We start from the raw sequence: 20739 nt of genomic DNA, 5'->3' as shown, positions 1-20739 counted from the left end.
AAACACATGCATATGGTTTATAGATGCATGTACATGCATACATATCTATCTATGTCTAAATATAGCTAGTTCCTAGCTACACATCTTTGTTCAGTCATTTTTCAGTCATGTCTGACTCTTCATGGCCCCTTTTAAGGTTTTCATGGAAAAGATATGCAGTGGGTTGCCATTTCCTTCTCTAGCTCATTTTACAGATGAGAAAACTGAGGCAAAAAGGATTAAGTTGTTTGCCTAGGGTCACACAGCTAATTATCTGAGGCTGGATATGAACCCAAGCCTTCTTGACTCCATACACAGCTCTCTTTCCACTTTGCCACTACCTACTCATATCTATGTTATGTATGTATACAATAAACAACTACAAAACATTTTAGTGGTTCTTAGTTTAGCATAGATGAATAGATAGATAAGGTAACAGATATATTCCTGGCAGATAGATGGCTTAGCAAGTAGAGGTGCTTGACTTAGAGTAAGAAAAACTCAAGGTAAAATTCTGCCTTGGACAATTGCTAGTCTTCTGACACTGTCCTCAATTATTTCCTGATATGTAAAATGAAGATATCCATAGTACCTTTCTCAAAAGATTGTTGTGAGAATAAACTAAGATAATAAGATTATATATGATTAACACTTAGAGTTCTATGTAAATAATAGTGCATATATATATATATATATATATATATATACACACCCAAACACACATATATGTGTATGTCTATGTCTTTCTGTGTGTGTATGCATATTCATATATGTTTAAGTAACATTTATATATATAGGCTTGTGGGGGGATATTTATGCAGACCTAAACTCACCAAGGGAATTTTACATTTTTTTGTGAGTTGGTGAGTAGAGCATAAAGAGTATGGCAAAATTAAGGATATACTTATCTGGAATACATGGGACTTGATGGGATGGTCATCTAAGATAGGGCATCTTAAAACTTGCATTTTCTATTTTTAGTTTCCAGATGGACCATGGGTATATTCAGGGCCAACTCCTACCTGATGCCTGATACCCATTCATGACAGCTACAGCAAGTGGCCATCTAGTCTCTGCTTGACATCACTTCCCTAGATTCTGAGGTAGTCTCTTCCCCTATTCCAGTAATTACTTTTGTTTCTTATGTTTCACATCCAAAGATTTGGAATATAATCAACACTATCGATGCAATTACTGGCATCAAACTCGAATAGAAATAGGGGCCAGTAAACAATATGTAAGGATCAATGCAGACTGCATATCGACTTGGAAAGCCACATATTAGTATTACTATATTCTATGGTGTTTACATTTATTTATTTATTTTATTTAAAATTTGTGTATCAATATTAATTTGGGAAATTGGTCAATACTTTTCTTTCTCTGTTTTGACTCTTCCTGGTTTAGGTATCAGTACTATATTTGAGTCATAAAAAGAATTTGATAAGACTCCTTTTTTGCTTATTTTCCCAAATAGTCTATAATGTATGGAAATTAATTGTTCTTTAAATGTTTGATAGAATTCACATGTAAATCCCTGGATGTTTTCCCCTAGGGAGTTCATTGATGGCTTGCTCAATTTCTTTTTCTGAGATAGGGTTATTTAGGTATCTTATTTGCTCTTCTCTTAATCTGGGCAATTTATACTTTTGTAAATATTCATCCATTTGCTTAAGATTATTGAATCTATGGATATACACTTGGGCAAAATAATTCCTAATTGTTGTTTTAATTTCCTCTTCATTAGAGATGAATTCACCCTTTTCATTTTTGATAATGGTAACTTGATTTTCTTCTTTCTTTTTTTAAATCAAATTGACCAAAGGTTTATCCATTGTTTTTTTTTTTTCATAAAACCAGGTCTTAGTTTTATGTATTACTTCAATAGCTTTCCTGATTTCAATTTTATTAATCTCTCCTTTGGTTTTCAGTATTTACAATTTGGTAAATAATTGGGGATTTTCAATTTGTTCTTTTTCTAGCTTTTTCAGTTGCATGCCCAATTCATTGATCTCCTATTTCTCTATTTTACTCTATATCGTTAAGGCAAAATTCACGACTTGGAGGATGATCATCAACATGCCTGAATGGTTCAAATTGCAAAGTATGAAAAACTCTCTATTACAGGCAGATGAAGTATAACATTTATTTAGATTCCAGAGGATCAAATCTGAGAACCAATACCCCCAATTCAATATAGTAGCAATTATATTCCAAAACCAATAAGCCCACCTCAATGTGGTAACAAGGAAATTATACACAATATTAAAGCAAGGAACCAAGTCATCCCATAACCTTACCCCTTGCTAGGGCATTCCTGTAAACAACCACTCGCAAATCCTAACTCTCCACTAAACACTCTCTTCTGCAGTTCTGCCAATGCTGGTTCTCTCAATATCTGTTCTTCAGTGCCCTCCTGATGTCTGCTGTCTCACTGTCTTTCTCTCAGTTCTGGTACTCTCATTTCTGCGGCTCTCAATTCTGTCCCTCTTCAATTATCTTCTCCTTTTCAATTCTACTCCTCTCCAATTCTGAGCTCTCCTTTTATATGACCTGATTGGCTAGAGCTCAGGCCTCTGATTGGACGAATTCATGATTGACTAGAACTCAGAGCACATACCATTGGCTCTGGCATTAGCAACTCCCCTTAGGGTTTCATGCCCACATTGGGTTAGCACCTAGTCAGTAGAGGTTTTAGGCCTACTTACAAAGAAATGTATGATGAAGCTTTCCAATCTAGGCCCACCTGAGTCCTATTGAAGGGGTGAGGAAGATCTTCAATCACATTAATACTACACATTCATGTAAGTGTTCAGAGATATAAAACTTCCCCTAAGAACTGCTTTTGCTGCATCCCATAAATTTTGGTATGTTGTCTCATTATTTTTATTTTTTTGAATGAAGTTAGTGATTGTTTCTAAGATTTGTTCTTTGACCCACTCATTCTTTTGGATTAGATTATTTAGTTTCCAATTAAATATCTTTCCATGGTCCTTTATTACAAATATTTTTTTTGCATCATCATCATCTGAAAAGAATGCAGTGACTATTTCTGCCTTTCTGCACTGGATTGTGAGGTTTTTATGCCCTAGTACATTGTTAATTTTTGTCTATGTGCCATGTCCCACTGAGATAAAGGTATATTCCTTTCTATCCCCATTCAGTTTTCTCCAGAGGTCTATCATATCTCCCTTTTCTAAAATTCTATTAATTTCCTTAACTTCTTTCTTCCTTATTCTGAGGTTAAATTCATCAAGTTCAGAGGAGAGGGGTTGAAGTCCCCCACTAGTATGATTTTGCTGTCTATTCCTTCCTGTAACTCCCTTAACTTGTTCTGTAAAAATCTGGATGCTATACCACCTGGTGCATATATGTTAAGTAATCATATCCTTCATTGTCTATGGTGCCTTTCAGCAAGATGTAGTATCTTTCCTTATCTCTTTTAATTAGATCTATCTTTGCTTTTCCTTTGTCTGAGATTAGGATTGCTATCTCTGCTTTTTTTTTTTAGTTCAGTTGAAGCAAAATATATTCTACTTCATCCCTTTGCCTTAACCCTGTGTGTATCCCCCTGTTTCAAATGTGTTTCTTGTAAACAACATACAGTATGTGTGGATGTAGGATTATGTAGGAATATAATTTTTAATCCATTCTACTATCTGCTTCCATTTTATGGGAGAGTTCATTCCATGCAGAGTTATCTGAGTTTTGCTTTTGTCCACCACATTCCTCCATATTTCCTCCCTTTCAGCACCCCCTCCCTTATCTTACTCTTTTCCCTTACTACTTCTTCCATTCCTTCTAACCACCCCCATATGTCTTTTCTTTCTCATTTCTGCTCCTACTGCTTGTAGGGTAAGTTTGATTTCTGTACTTAAGAGAGTATCTTATTCCCTCCTTGAGCCAAAACCAATGAGAGTAATGCTCAAAAACTGCTCTTTTCTATCCCTTCTTTCACTCTAGTATATTTTTACTTACCTCTTCATGTGATGTAATTTATCCTTTTCTACCTCCTCCTTACCTCTTCTCCCAGAACAATCCCTTTGCCCTCCTTAATTTTTTTATTGTCACATCAGTTAATTTATACTCACACCCTCCATCTATGTATATCCTTTTTAATTATCATAATAACTATACCCTTCTCAAGATTAACATATTATATATATATACATATATATATATATATATATATGTATATATATATATATATATATATATAAAACATATATAAAAATAAAATCCTCTATAAGGATGCAAACAAATTGTCCTTATTGAATAGCAAGGGTACTTGATCCTTGGTTGTAGTCCAAGCACCTCTGCCTCTCAGAATATCATATTTCAAGCCTGACAATCTTTTAATCAATTTGGGATCTCTTACAGGGGGTGATCAGTGGATTTTTTTGAGGTTTTGGATGTGGGTATAGTGTCAATGCTGTCCTCCTCTGAATTCATATTTTGATCTCTGTCCCCATAATACAATTCAATTGCTTTTTTTTTTACTTTCCTAGATTCCTTCTTCATGGTGGTTGCCTCTTTCCCAGCATTTTAAGTGCTTCTCTGCTTCTGGGAGTCAGGGGCTCTGTCCCAAGCTTCTTGATCTGGGAATTGGGCACCCCCTGAAAGAGATCTCAAATCAAAAATGCCAAGGAGTATTGTAGCCAAATTCCAGAATTATCAGGTCAATGAGAAAATACTGCAAGCATCCAGAAAGAAATAATTCAAATATCATGAAACTACAGGCCTTGCAGCTTCTACGTTAAAAGACAGAAGGAATTGGAATATGACATTCTGAGAGGCAAAGGACCTTGAACACAACCAAGGATCAACTACCCAGCAAAACTGAGCATGATATTTCAGGCAAAGAGATGGACATTCAATGAAATAAGGGAATTCCAGGCCTTCCTCATGAAAAGGCCAGAGCTCCCTGGAAAATTTGATCTTCAAATATAAAACTCAAGAGAGACATAAAAAGGTAAAAAGAGGGAAAAATAACCCTCTTATTCAATAAGGGCAAACACTTTACATCTTTAATAGGATTATAGTGTTTTAAATATACACATATATAATACATGTATATACACATGTATATGTTGATTTTGAGAATGGTACAGTAATTATGACAATTAAAAGTGATATACATAGACTGAGGGTGTCAGAATAAAGTAACTGATGTGATGATAAAAACATAAATAAAGAGTGCAAATCAATTCTCCTTGGAGAAGAGGTAAGGAGGAGGCAGAAAAGCGTAAATCACATCACATAAAGAGGCACAAAAACATATTATAGTAGAGGGAAATAAAAGGGGGGGGAGAGCAGTATTTGAGCTTTACTTTCATCAGATTAGCTTCAAAGATGGAATAACATACTCTGGTAAGTATAGAAATCAAGGTTGTCCTACAGGTAGTAGGAGAGGAAAGGGGAAAGAAAAGTGGGGGATGGTAAGAAGGGAGGGAAGAAGTAGCAAGGGGAAAAGTGTAAGATAAGGGAGGGGTGTCAATAGGAAGGGAAAATGCAGAAAGGTGATGGCCCAAAGTAAAAAACTATTGATGAGTGGATGGGAGAAGGGAGAAATTAAAGCAAAATGGGGGCGGAGGGAATAGGATGGAGAAAAAGAAAAAGATAGTAATATAATTGCCAGTGTGAATGGGATGAACTCTCCCATAAAATGCAGGCAGATAGCAGAATTGCTTAAAAACCATAATCTGACAATATGTTGTTTACAAGAAACACATTTGAAACAGCAAGATACACACAGGGTGAAAGTAAAAGACTGGAGTAAAATATATTATACTACAGCTGATGTAAAAACAAAATCAAGGGTAGTATCCTAATCTCAGACCAAGCAAAAGCAAAGATAGATTTAATTAAAAGAGATAAGGAAGGAAACTATATCCTGCTAAAAGTCACCATAGACAATGAAGCAATTTCATTACTGAACATATATGCACCAAATGGTATAGCACACAAATTATTAGAGGAGAAGTTAAGGGAGCTACAGGAAGAAATAGACAGTAAAACTATACTAGTGGGAGACCTCAACCACCCTTCTCTGAACTTGATAACTTTAATCTCAAAATAAACAAGAAAGAAGCTAAGGAGGTGAATATAATTTTAGAAAAGGTAGATATGACAGATGTCTGTAGAAAACTGAATGCAGATAGAATGGAATATACATTTTTCTCAGCAGTACATGGTGCATACAGAAAAACTGACCATGTACTAGGGCATAAAAGTATCACAATGCCATAAAGAAATAATCAATGCATTCTTTTCTGATCATGATGCATTAAAAATATTTGTAATAAAGGACCATGGAAAAATAAGCTAAAATTAATTGGAAACTAAATAATCTAATCCTAAAGAATGAATGGGTCAAAGAACAAATTACAGAAACAACCAATAACCTCATTCTAGAGAATGACTTTAATGAGACAACATACCAAAACTTATGGGATGCAGCCAAAGCAGTTCTTTGGGGAAGTTTTATATCTCTAAATGCTTACATAAGTAAAATAGAAAAAAAAGTAGATCTATGAATTGGGTGTGCAACTGAAAAAGCTTGTAATAGAACAAATTGAAAATCCCCAACTAAATACCAAATTATAAATACTGAAAATCAAAGGAGAGATTAATAAAATCGACATCAATAAAACTATTGAACTAATAAATAAAACTAAGAGCTGGTTTTATGAGAAAGAAATAATAAAATTGATAAACTTTTGGTCAATTTCATTAGAGAAAGAAAGAAGAAAATCCAATTACCAGCATCAAAAATGAAAACAGTAAATTTACCTCCAAAGAAGAGGAAATTATAACAACAATTAGAAATTATTTTGCCCAATTTTATGCCCATCAATTTGACAATGTTAGAGTAATAGATGAATATTTATGAAAATATAAATTTCCCAGGTTAACAAAAGAGGTAGTAAAATACCTAAATAACTCCATCTCAGAAAAAGGAATTGAGAAAAATATCAATAAACTCCCTAGGAAAAAATCTCCAGGGCCAGATGGTTTTATATATGAATTCTATCAAACGTTTAAAGAACAATTAATTCCCATACTTTGTTGACTATTTGGGAAAATAGGTGAAGGAGGAGTCCTACCAAGTGCTTTTTATGACACAAATATGGTATAATACATAAACCAGGAAGAGTCACAACAGAGAAAGAAAACTATGGACCAATTTCCCTAATGAATATTTATGCAAAAAATTTAAATAAAATATTAGCAAAAAGATTGCAGCAACCTATCATGAGTAAATACACTATGACCAGGCATGCTTTATTCCAGGAATGCAAGGCTGGTTCAATATTAGGAAAACTATCAGCATAATTAAACATATCAACAAAACTAGCAGAAACTATATGATTATCTCCATTGATGCAGAAAAATCTTTTGACAAAATACAGGAACCGTTTCTATTAAAAACACTAGAAAGCATATGAATAAATGGATTCTTCCTTAAAATCATAAGTAGCCTCTACCTAAAAGTATCAGGAAATATTATATGTAACAGGGATAAGCTAAATGTATTCCCAATATGATCAAGGGTGAAATAAGGATGTCCATTATCACCCTTATTATTCACTTTGGTACAAGAAATGTTAGCTGTAGCAATAAGAGAGGAAAAAGAAATAGAAGGAATTAGAATAGGCAAAGAAGAAACTAACTTATCAGTCTTGGCAGATGATGTGATGATAAACTTACAGAATCCTAGAGAATCAAGTAAAAAAGTGTTTGAAATAATAAATAACTTTAACAAAGTTGCAAGATATGAAATAAATCCAGATAAATCCTTGCCATTCCTCCATATTACTAACAAAGCTCAACAGCAAGAGATAGAGAAATTCCACTTAAAGTTACTGTAGACACTATAAATTATTTGGGAGGCAATCTGCCAAGAAAAACTCAGGGCCTATGTGAACACAATTACAAAACACTTTTCACACAAGTAAAGCCAGTATTAAATAAATGGAAAAAAAAAATCAGTTGCTCATGGTTAGGCTGAGGTAATACAATAAAAATGACAATTTTACATAAATTAATTTACTTATTCAGTGCCGTACCCATCAAACTACCAAAAATTATTTTACAGAGCTGGATAAAATAATACCACAATTCATCTGGAAGAAGAAAAGGTCCAGAATATCAAGGGAATTAAAGAAAAGAAATGCTAGGTAAGGTGGCCTAGCCATACCAGATATTAAACTGTATTATTAAGCAACAGTCATCAAAACTACTTGGGCCTGTCTAGGAAACAGACTGGTGGATCAATGGAATAGGTTAGGTACACAAGATGCAGTAGTCAAGTACCAATCTACTCTTTGATAAATCCAAAGAATCCAGTTGTTTCTTTAAGATTTCATTATTTCATGAAAACTGCTGGGAAAACTGGAAAATGGCATTTCAGAAACTGGACATGGACCAACATCTTACAAGGTTTGCCAAAATAAGGTCAAAATGGGTTCATGATTTAGGAATAAAGGATGATGCCATAAGCAATTAGGGAGAGCAAGGAATAGTTTACCTGTCAGATTTACGGGAAAAGGAAGATATCATGACCAAACAACAGTTAGAGAGTGTTAAGAAATGCAAAATGGATAATTTTGGTTATGTTAAATTGAAAAATTTTATACAAACAAAGCCAACGCAACAAAGATTAGGAGGGAAGGAGAAATTTGGGAAAGAATTTTTATAACTAATGTCTCTGATAAAGACCTCCTATCTAAAATATACAGGGAAATGAGTCAAATTCATAGCGATACAAATCATTCCCCAATTGAGAAATGGTCAAAGAATATGAACAGGCAGTTTTCAGAGGAAGTAATGAAAGATATCTGTAGTCATAAGAAAAAAATGCTCTAAATCACTATTGATTAGAGAAATGCAAATCAAAACAACTATTAGGTACCACATTTCTCTTGTCAGATTGGCTCATATAACAAAACAGGGAAATGATAAAGCTGGAGAAGATGTGGGAAAATTGGAACACTGTTACATTGTCGGTGGAACTGTGAACTGATCCAGCCATTCTGGAGAGCAATTTGGAACTACACTCAAAGGGTCATAAAAATGTTCATACCCTTTGACCCAGCAACACCACTTGTAGGGCTGTATCCCAAAGAGATCACACAAGTTGGAAATTGACTGGTACTCACAAAAATATTTATAGCAGCTCTTTTTGTGGTAGCAAAGAATTGGAAATCAAGGGGATGCCCATCTATTCGGGAATGACTAAACAAATTGGGTTATGAGAATGTAACAGAATACTATTGTGCTATAAGAAATTAGGAGCAGATGGACTTCATTATAACTTGGAAAGACTTATATGAACTGAGGCTGAGTGAGGGGAGCAGAACCAGGAGAATATTGTACATGATTACAGACACAATATCTGTAAGGACTAACTTTGATAGACTTGGCTCTTCTCATCAATGCAAGGTTCAAAGACAGCTCCAAAAGTCTCATGATGGATAAAGCTATGCACACCCAGAGAAAGAACTACGGAGTCTGAATGAAGATTGAGGCAAACTATTCTCTCTCTCTCTCTCTCTCTCTCTCTCTCTCTCTCTCTCTCTCTCTCTCTCTCTCGTGACTGATTACATTGGTTATAATTCTTTACAACTGAACTATTATCTAAATAAATTCAAAGTGAAGCCATATGTAGAACCTATGTTGGATTACAAGCTGTCTTTGGGGGAGGAGGAGGAGTGGGAGGGAGAGAAAATTTGGAACTCAAAAACTTGTTGAACTGAGTGGTGTAAATTTAAAATAAAAAAAAAATTAACAAAAAAGAAGAAATAAATACTTGTTAAATATATTTACAAAAAAAATTTCTTCTCTACTAGATTCCAGTGTGTGTGTGTGTGTGTGTGTGTGTGTGTGTGTGTGTGTGTGTGTATGTATGTGTGTGTTGGTAAGTAAAAGTACTAGGATCTTTATTTACCTAGATCTTATAGACAGTTGTATTTTTGAGTTTTTGTTTTGATTGTAGAATGTCATTTTGCATGCTTTTTATTTACTTCTATTTTTATTAAAACTGTCCTTCATATGTGTATAGTCAATTCACTAATTTATTTAAGGAAATAAGAAAATAGACATGTATGTAAGCAGTATGACATAAAAATCAATAAATTTTAGAAGAATGAAATTAAATAGAAAAATCAGAGTTCTGAATTAAAAAAAGCAGGGTAAACATGTAATATACAGCACAGAATAGCTCCATAAAAGCAGGCCTGAAAAAATATTATGTAATACAAAAATATAGAGGGAGAGAAAATTTCATGAGAGATAAACAAAAGACAAAAATATTTAAACAGCATATGAATTCTATACAAGCCAAATGAATTAACACTGAAAACAATAAAGCTTAAATATCCTAGGTTTCCCAGAAGAACATGACATATTCAAGGAAATAATTAAATTTAAAAATGAAAAAGAGAAACATTTTTTACTTTAGAGAACAGATCATCATTGTATTGAATCTACAGATAATTGCCTCAATGAATAAATGATGATATTTGCATCTCCAAGGCAAAAAAGAAGTTAAATTTCTCAATTCAACAATGTAACAATAATGTGGTTTGCAAGCAGCCAGGAGAAATTATTTATAATTTGAAAGAATGAAAATTTAAATACACAGAGAATATTCTGCGTAAGGAGAATAGATGTGTACATATATCTATGTACATGTGTATTCATATATGCATCTCTCTATCGAGAGAGAGACAGAGAGAGAGAGAGAGAGAGAGAGAGAGATTATGATTTGAAAAGAAAAATAAAGGTGTTAATCAAGGAGAGGAAATTAATTAATTGACTAAAGATTTAAAGGGGGATTTAAAGCATCCAGTGAATGGAAGAAGGCTAAGCTGAAATAATTGAATAAAGGCTTATAAATAAATCAATATATTTTGTGGAAGATGTAATACAGATAAAAGATGCAAAAAGGAGGATATGAGCAGCAGAAAAGATCTGAAGATTAATTTCTACCCAGTCCATTTGTGAACAGAGATTAACCAATAAGCTTTCTAACTGTTTATCAAAGGTGGTGGCTTTGGGAGAATAGGATAAAAGTCAAAGCTTTTAAGAAATGGGATGGGGTAGTCAGGTGGGAAATAGCAGATTTTCTCTAACAATGAAGGGAAAAAGAAAAAAAAAAGAAGTGTCAATAAAGAACATTATAAAATTCCCTTGGTGAGGGAAGTATATATGTCTATGATAATATTGATTTGCCTTATAATGCTTCTTTTGTTAATTCATTTATTTGTTTGTTTTTCCCTGAGGTTTATTTGCAAATTAGGAGAAAATATTGTCTGAAAAAGGATTTTACCTCACAGAATTTTATCACAACCTAGGAAAGGGAGTATATTAGTACACCAAATTCATACAACTATCAGGGTGGTAGAAGGGACATGGAACCACAGTTGATTCATGAGACCTCAGTATTAGGATAGCTGAAGGGAATATACATATATATGTATGTATATATGTATGTATGTGTATATATACATATACATATATGTGTATATATACATATACATACATCTATATATGTATATATACATATACATACATCTATATATGTATATATACATATATGTGTATATGTGTGTGTATATATATATGTGTATACATATATATACACACACAGAGGGCACAGGGTGAGTTGAATATGAAGGGATGATATCTAAAAAAATAAAATCAAATTAAGGGATGAGAGAGGAATATGTTGAGAGAGGGAGAGAGAGATAGAATGGAATAAATTATCTCACATTAAAGTGGCAAGAAAAACCAGTTCTGTAGGAAGGGAAGAGGGGGCAGGTGAGGGGGGAATGAGCTAATCTTGCTGTCATCAGATTTGACCTGAGGAGGGAATAACATACACACTCAATTGGGTATCTTATCACACAGGAAAGAAGGAGGAAGGAGATAAAAAAGGGGGGATAATAGAAGGGAGGGCAGATAGGGGGAGGAGGTAATCAAAAGCAAATACTTTCAAAAAGAGACAGAGTCAAGGGAGAAAATTGGATAAAGGGTGATAGGATAGGAAGGAGCAAAATATATCTAGTCTTTCACAACATGAGTATTATGGAAGGGTTTTACATAATGATACGCATGTGGCCTATGAGAGCAAGATTCTTTTTCCTGCCACTTTTATGTGAGATAATTTACCCCATTCTGTCTCTCCCTTTCTCCCTCTCTCAATACATTCCTCTCTCTTCCCTTATTTTGATTTTATTTTTTTAGATAGCATCCCTCCATATTCAGCTCACCTTGTGCCTTCTGTCTATATATGTGTGTGTGTATGTATATTCCCTTCAGCTACCCTAATACTGAGGTCTCATGAATTACACACATCATCTTTCCATGTGGCAATGTAAACAAAACAGTTCAACTTTAGTAAGTCCCTTATGATTTCTCTTTCTTGTTTACCTTTTCATGCTTCTCTTGATTCTTGTGTTTGAAAGTCATATTTTCTTTTCAGCTCCACTCTTTTCACTGAGAAAGCTTGAAAGTCCTCTATTTTACTGTTATGCTGGGTAGGTGATTCTTGGTTTTAATCCTAGCTCCATTGATCTCTGGAATATCATATTCCAAGCCCTTCAATCCCAGAATGCAGAAGCTGCTAGATCTTCTGTTACCCTGATTGTGTTTCCACAATACTCAAATTGTTTCTTTCTGGCTGCTTGCAGTATTTTCTCCTTGATCTGGGAGCTCTGGAATTTGCTGACAATAGTCCTAGGAGTTTTCTTTTTGGGATCTTTTTCAGGAGGCAACCAGTGGATTATTTCAATTTATATTTTACCCTCTGGCTCTAGAGTATCAGGGAATTTCTCCTTGATAATTTCTTGAAAGATGATATCTAGGCTCTTTTTTTGATCATGGCTTTCAGGTGGTCCAATAATTTTTAAATTCTCTCTTCTCAATCTATTTTCCAGGTCAGTGGTTTTTCCAATGAGGTGTTTCACATTGTCTTCCATTTTTTCATTCCTTTGGTTCTGTTTTAAAATTTCTTGATTTCTCATCAAGTCACTAGCTTCCACTTGCTCCAATCTAATTTTTAAGGTAGTATTTTCTTCAGTGGTCTTTTGGACCTCCTTTTCCATTTGACTAATTTTGCCTTTGAAGGCATTCTTCTCCTCATTGGCTTTTTGGAGCTCTTTTGCCATTTGAGTTAGTCTATTTTTTAAGGTGCTATTTCCTTCAGTATTTTTAGCAAGTCTTTGACTTATTTTTCATGGTTTTCTTGCATCATTCAAATTTCTCTTCCCTATTTTTCCTCTACTTTTCTAAGTTGCTTTTCCAAATCCTTTTTGAGCTCTTCCATGGCCTGAGACCAGTTCACGTTTTTCTGGGAGTCTTTTGATGTAGGGTCTTTGACTTTTTTGACTTCTTCTGGTTGTATGTTTTGGTCTTCTTTGCCACCAAAAAAGATTCCATAGTCTGATTCTTAATCTGAGACTGTTTTCTTCACTTGTTCTTGTTCCCAGCAAACTATTTGACCCTTGAGCTTTTTGTTGGGGCATGACTGCTTGTAGAGTAGAGAGTACTTTGTCCCAAGCTTGAGGGGCTTTGTTGCTATTTTCAGAGCTACTTCTACACAGCAAACTCTGTCACACAGGCACTCCTTCTCCTCCAAGAACTGCCAACCAGGATTGTGGCCCAGGTCCAGGCAGGGCAAAGCAGGCTTTGTACTCCTGCTTTAACCAGCCACTTAATTCCTCCTACCAGGTGGGCCTGGGGCTGGAGGCAACTGCAGCTATAGCTCTGAAAGCAGCCTCAGAGGTGTACCACCTCTACTGCCCCCAGGGTGGTGGCCTACCATGAATTCTTTTCACTTTGTCCCAGCAGATTTTCCCACTAACCTTCACTGTTGTCTTTGGTGTTTGTGGATTGAGAAGTTTGGTAACTGCCACAGCTCACTGATTCAGGGCATTATGCCTGTTCTGCCTGGATCCCAGTCTGATTGGTCCTGGTGTGGGCATGCTGGGCTCTGCTCTCTTCCACTTCCAGCTCCATGGAATAGACCCTGCCCAGTGACTATCCAGTCCATCCTGGGCTGGAGTCCTGCTTCCCTTTGCTATTTTGTGGGTTCTGCAGCTCTAGAATTTGTTCAGAGCCATTTTTATAAGTGTTTGGAGGGACCTGGGGGTAGCTTAAGCAAGTCCCTGCTTTCCTGCCACCATCTTGGCTCTGCCCCTCCATAGATTGATATTTCTTTTTTTTTTGTTTTTTTTTTTTCTTTTTTTTTTTCTTTTTTTTTTAGATTGATATTTCTAAGAGTGAGACTGAGCAGAAAATAAGAAGGAAGAGGAAAGGAGAAATGCTATGGTGTAGTGTAGCATATGGAACATTGTATTTTGAGTCAGTAAGAGGTTTGTTCAAATGCTTCCTCACACCCTTACTAGCCATGTGGCCCTTTCCAATTCATTTAAGTGTTCTGGGACTAATTTTATTTATTTGTGAAATGAGATGGTTGAATTCCGCTGCTGTCACCTTGTTCAGCTGGAAATTTATCATCCTGTGATAAATTACACATTAACATAAACATATGGTATGGTAGAAAGTTTAAACTTGTTACTTTAGAATCTCTATGCTCAAGAAATATAGAACAGAGAAGAATTGAGAAATAATTAGGGGGACAAAGGAAAACTTCTTTGAAAAGAGTGCAGCAAAAGAATATTACTTAAATTAAGAGATGATAAGGAAAAAAAGATTTTCACCCATATGCTTAACACTTTTGAATGGACTATTGTAATAGCCTTCTTGTAAGTTTTGCTATTTCTAGTTTCTTACATTTCTAATCTATCCTCCACATAACTGTCAATTTGTAAAAGACAAATATGTCATTTTTCTGCTCAATAAACTGCAGCAAATCCCTGTTACCTCTAGAATCCAGCATAAATTCTGTTATTTTTCATTTAATAAAGATATTTCATGCATTCTGAAGTCAAGGAAAACTAATCTTTTAACTATCCCCTCATATGACATTTCTTTCTCCATCTCTTTGCCTTTGTCCACACTGTGCAAAAATGCTCTTCCCCTTATTTTTCTTCACTTCTTAGAATCCTGAGCCCTCAGTTAAAACATGAGGTCTTTCTTAGTTGCTATTTTCTCTCCTCTGATTCTGGATATTTTAATGCATTCATGTATGTATGTACATATGTATGAATCATCCATATATATATACATATATAAATAAATAATTATATATACAATATATCTACACATGCAAATATGTGTATTCATATGTATGTGTGTGTGTGTGTGTGTGTATGCATGTTGCTTCCCCCCAGTAGAATGTGAATTCCCAGAGGGAAGGGAAACTTTGATTCTTGTCTTAGTGTCCTTAGGACCTGGCACTATGACTAGAACTTAGTACATGTCTAATAAATACTTGATTGATGGGAGGATTCTCTAGGGCAAGGTAACTATTTGAATATGAAGTAAGACAGAAAGAAGATTTAAAGTTAACATCAAGATTTTAACCACAGGACATCAGATGAATGACAGTGTCAAAGGCATAGATAGTGCAATAATAGAGAGGCCAAGTTTCCAATGAAAGATAACAAGCTCTCGTTTCTACTTAATTGCTTACTTTACAACATCACAAGGAAGTGCACAGTAGGAAATACCTGTCACTATGCTTTTATCATTGTAGTACTCCACCATTACATTCTGAAAGTGCTAGTAGAGAATTGGGTACATGATTTGCCTCTTTTTCTTAGGCCCAGAGTGGTATGCTTACATTTCTGAAAAGCTCCTATCAAAAGTACATTTTTCCCCCCTTAAATGATAAGCAACTGTTCTTTATTCTGTATACATTCTGTGGTATATTTGGTTGAAAGATTTGGGTAAAGTCTTCTGACACCAAAAATTGAATGAAGCCTAATTAATGGAAGAATCTACCAGAGGACTTAACATGCCAATAATTGAATTTCATTAACAAGATTGCTGGGTTGGTCTGGGGATAGAAAGTGTTTTTTGTCCAGACTTGCTAAAATGATGGATAGAGGAATAAGCAGTAAATTGGCATGTGACTGTGCAAAGAGTAAATTTAATTCCGTTAATGACTTATTCTTCTCTTTGTAAATACATCTTGTCTTCCCATCTAGGTTGTAAGCCTGTATTTTCTGATAATTTTCTACAAGGTCTATCGCTTATATGCTCAGTGGGAGTACAATAAAAGTATTGTTGAAAAGATGAGCCAATTAAGCAAACAATAATTCTGCCCAGCAAGACAATATATTTACTATTTTTATACCTATCATGGAAAAGAGATTAAAATGTTAATGACACATTTTAAAAAACATATACATATTTTATTCATTTAATTAATGAAATTTCAAATCTTATAATGTGAAGAAATAAATTAAAGAAGTTGATCTTCCCTTTCTTTGAAATAGCCTGGTCTTGATTAGTGTGTAGCAAAGCAATAAGACAGAAAAACTATTTTTTTTTCCATTTTTCTATACTGTGTTTTCTCTATAGATTTTCATATTTTTTTTTCCATTCAGCTACCTTAGTCCTTCCAATTACTTGATTTGCCATTAGGACTTGTTTGTACTCTTTATCTCCAAGGTATTTATATGATCAAGAAAGCTTGCCAATACTCAAACCTTCCAATCTAGCAATAATCAGAAAAATCAAAATAAATAAAATCACACTCCCATGGTCCCTTGAGATTTAACTTTTCATTCCTCCTCATGGTACTTTTACATAATCCTTTTAAAATATTTATTTATTTAAAAAAACCCGCAAAACTTCATTTATTTATACATTAATGTTGAGGGCTAGACTGGAGCTTAAGAAAAAAAAGAAAAGGAAAACAGTCTATGATAAAGGGTCCTGTACAGAAGGGAGAAGAGGAAGTCAGGTTAGGAAGAAGGGAAAAAGACACACACACATACACATAGACACAAGATGAGGGAAGGTAGGCTGGGCAGCCTGGGTCAGGGCTCTTGGCTAGTCACCTGCTTGATGTAGGTTTCCACCAGGTACTTTTTAAAGGCTGTAGGGTTTGTCCAAAGTTCAGCAGCATGTGTGTTCAATGGGCTGTCAATGTTGGGTTCTCCCAGCAGGCTCTGGATACACAGCAGGATGGTCCTGACATCATACAGAGCTGACCACTTATCCTTGAGGACGTCCAAACAGATACTGTCTTGGGTGTCCACATTAGGATGGTAACAAGGTGTGACAAATTTCACAGTGGGAGCATTATGTGGGCAGGAGCTGGGAAATTCCAGGGAGAGCTTCTACTGTCCCAGCTGCCCCATGGATGGTCCCAACCCACCTGAAGAGATTGTCTACCTCTGGGAAGGCAGAAATTCCTTTGTCTCCGGACATGATTAGAGTCATCAATTCCGGCTGTAACCTCTTGCCCACGGACCCGCGGGCCGCGCCCGCCCCAGGCTCGGCCCCTTTTTACTGGCGGCGGCTGCGGCGCTGGCAGCTGCCGGGTCGCGATTCTGCGAGGCCATGGCGACCCGGAGATAAAAGAAGAGAAACTCCCGGGCAGCAACTGCCAAAATACTTATTTTTAAAATTCGTTTCTTTTTAAATGTTGAGTTCCAAATTTTCTCCCCGCTCCGACGCCTCACCCACTGTCTGAGAAGACAAGCAATATGCTATCAATTATAATGTGAAATCATGTAAGACATATTTCCATATTAACTATATCACAAAAAAAGCAAAAAGTAAAAAGGACAAAGAAAGAAAAAATGCACTTCACTTTACACTGAGAGTTCATCAGTTTTCCCTCCAGAGGTAGATAGCATTTTTTTCATCATGAATTTTTGGAATTGTCTTGGATCTTTGCATTGATCACAGTGGCCAAGTCTTTCACATTTGATTATCATTAAAATATTGCTGCTGCTGTGCATAATGATCTCCTGGTTCTTTTCAATTCACCTTGAAGCAATTCATAAAGATTTTGGCATGCTTTTTTGTTTCTTTCTGGGACTATCCCCCATTATCAGTTTTTTAGATCACATCTGTATACCACAACTTATTTAGTCATTCCCCAATTGATTGATATCCTTTCAGGTTCCAATTCTTTCCTACCACAAAAAGAGAGACAATAAATACTTTTGTCTATGTATGTCTGTTTCATTTTTCTTTGATCTCTTTGGGATACAGACCTCGTAGTGACATTGCTCGGTCAAAGGTTATGCACTTTTACACCTCTTTGGGCATAGTTCCAAATTGTTCTCCAAAGTGTTCAGACCAGTTCACAACCAACAACTTATTAGTGTAGCTATTTTCCCTTATTCCCACTAGCATTTGTCATTACCCGATAGGTATGAGATGTTCCTTAGAGTTCTTTTAATTTGCATTTCTCCAATTGATGGTGATTTAGAGCATTTTATATAACTAGAGATAACTTTGATTTCTTCTAAAAATGCCTTGTCATATCATTTGACCATTGTCAATTGAGAATGACCTTTTTAATAAATTTGATTCAGTTCCCCATATATTTGACAAATGAGGTCTTTATTACATATATCAGAGAATAATTTTTTGATATCACTTCATCATCTATGGTACTTTTTAGTAAAATGTAGTTGTGCTGATTATCTCTTTTAATTAGGTCTATTTTTCCTTTTGCTTTTTCTGAGATAGTGATTATTACCCTTGCAAGCATAATAGATTCTGTGTAGTGCTTTATTTTAACCATATATATATGTATATATATATATGTATATATATATGTATATATATGTATATATATATGTATATATATATATATATATATGTATATATATATATGTTTCAAGTGTGTTTCTTGTAAACAATTGTTGGATTTTGGTTTCTAATCCAATCCTCTACACTTCCTTTTATGTATATCTCATTCTATTCATATTCAGTTGCAGTTACTAACTGTGTATTTCCCTTCATCTTATTTTATTCTGTTTATCTTTCTTTCCTTCATTTTATTCTCCCCCTCCTCAAAAGTTTGTTTTGTTTCTGACCACTGTGTTCTTTAACCTGCCATTTATTTTATAACCCCCTTTCACTATATTTCTTATCCCCTATCCTTCCTATTTCCTTATTGGGTAAGATAGATTTCTGTACACAACTGAGTGTGTCTGGGTATATATGCATTTTCCCCATTCTATCACTTTGTTCCCCCTTTTCACACTGACTTCCTCTGTGTCACCCCTTTAATCATTTGTTTTGTTTTGTTTTGTTTGGTGGGGATGAGATCATTTTAACAGAAGTGACTAACACTCATGTCCTCTGTCTATGTACACTCCTTCTAACTACCCTAATGAAGACACAGTTCTTGTAAGTTACATATATCATCTTCCCATATAGGAATGTAAACAGTTGAATATTTCTGAGTTTCTTACTCTTTTACATTTATCTTTTCATTCTTCTCTTGAGTCTTTTGTTTGAATAACAAAATTTTGATACAGTCTTTTCATTAGGAATGCTTGATATTCTGACTTCCAGGAGTCAAGATAGTGGAGTAAGTAGTAACTTGCTGTAGCTCTCCCATAATCACTGACAAACAACCATAAAATAGTGCCCCAGAACAATTCTTGAAACAGAGGAGCTGGCAGAAAGACAGGGAAGAACAGTCTTTTAGCCTTGGGGACTTGGAGGATTAGCAAGAAAAGTTTATATCACTCAGGTAAAAGGGGAGGGCAGTCCAGTCCAGGAAGTGTCCCAGCAAGCCAGCAGTAAGCCGCACCTTAGCAAACCAGTAGGAGATCCTGACCACCAGTGTGTTGGAACAGACAAACAAATACCAGGAACCCCCTTGTCCCCACCTTCACATGGCCAGGGGAACCAACAGACCATCTCTGCGAACCAAAACATGCTTCAGTGTAGCCCATAGCAGGTAGGCATCCTTCAGAGGCTGAACCTCCACATACTTCAGTGCTGCCCAGGGTGGTCAGACATCTTCCTGCTGCTGGACCTCTGGACCTCGATGTACTTCAGTGTAGCTCCAGGAAAACACAGAAAAAATGGCACCTGCCTCAGCGCATGCCAGAAACCATAACTAGGACCTCAGCTCAGTACCAGGTAAGTTGCTAGAACCCAAAGCCTCCATTTGCTAGCACCAGAGGCCCCAGCACACAAAGCTAGTCACCAGGCCCCTGGCCCCTGGGGAAAAAAAAAAAAAAAAAAAACTTGTCCTCCAGTAGGATAACTGAGCAAGAAACAAAAATGAACATTGACCATAGGAAGTTACTATGGTGACAGGAAATACCAAAACACAAACTCAGAAGAGGATAACATTGTCAAGATACCTACATCTGAAAACCTCAAAGGGAAATATGAATTGGACTTAAGCCCAAAAAGCCTTCCTGGAAGAGCTGAAGAATGAGTAAAATAATTGAGGTAGAAGAACAATTGGGAAAAGGAATGAGAGGTATGCAAGAAAGAATAAACAGCTTGTAAAGAAAGGATAAAAATTGACTGAAGAAAACAAACCCATAAAAAATACAATTGGCCAAAGGGGGAAAAATCGCTGAAGATAACAATGCCCTAAAATGTAGAATAGGCCAAATGGAAAAATATATACAAAAGCTAACTGAAGAAAACAATTCCTTAAAAATTAAAATTAGGCAAGTGGAAGCTAATGACTCTATGAGACATTAAGAATCAGTCAAACAGGCTTCCACCTCAGGTCTTGGGCAGGCAGCAGCCGAAGCAGTAACCTGCAGTCTCAGTGCTGAGTGTTAGCTTGAACCTTCTAGTGCTTTCTCTTCTTGGCCCTGGCCCAGCTGCAGATTTATTGAAAGTAAC

General features: G+C 35.5%; 1 pseudogene; it reads right to left on the bottom strand.

Annotated features, from left to right (window-relative positions):
* Positions 1-16934: 16934 nt before the first annotated feature.
* Positions 16935-17462, bottom strand: LOC118839966 (annotated as a pseudogene).
* Between the last annotated feature and the right edge of the window lie 3277 nt (positions 17463-20739).

Source organism: Trichosurus vulpecula, chromosome 2, assembly GCF_011100635.1.
Source record: "Trichosurus vulpecula isolate mTriVul1 chromosome 2, mTriVul1.pri, whole genome shotgun sequence".
Taxonomy (NCBI): Eukaryota; Metazoa; Chordata; class Mammalia; order Diprotodontia; family Phalangeridae; genus Trichosurus; species Trichosurus vulpecula.
This window is presented reverse-complemented; position numbering and strand designations above follow the sequence as displayed.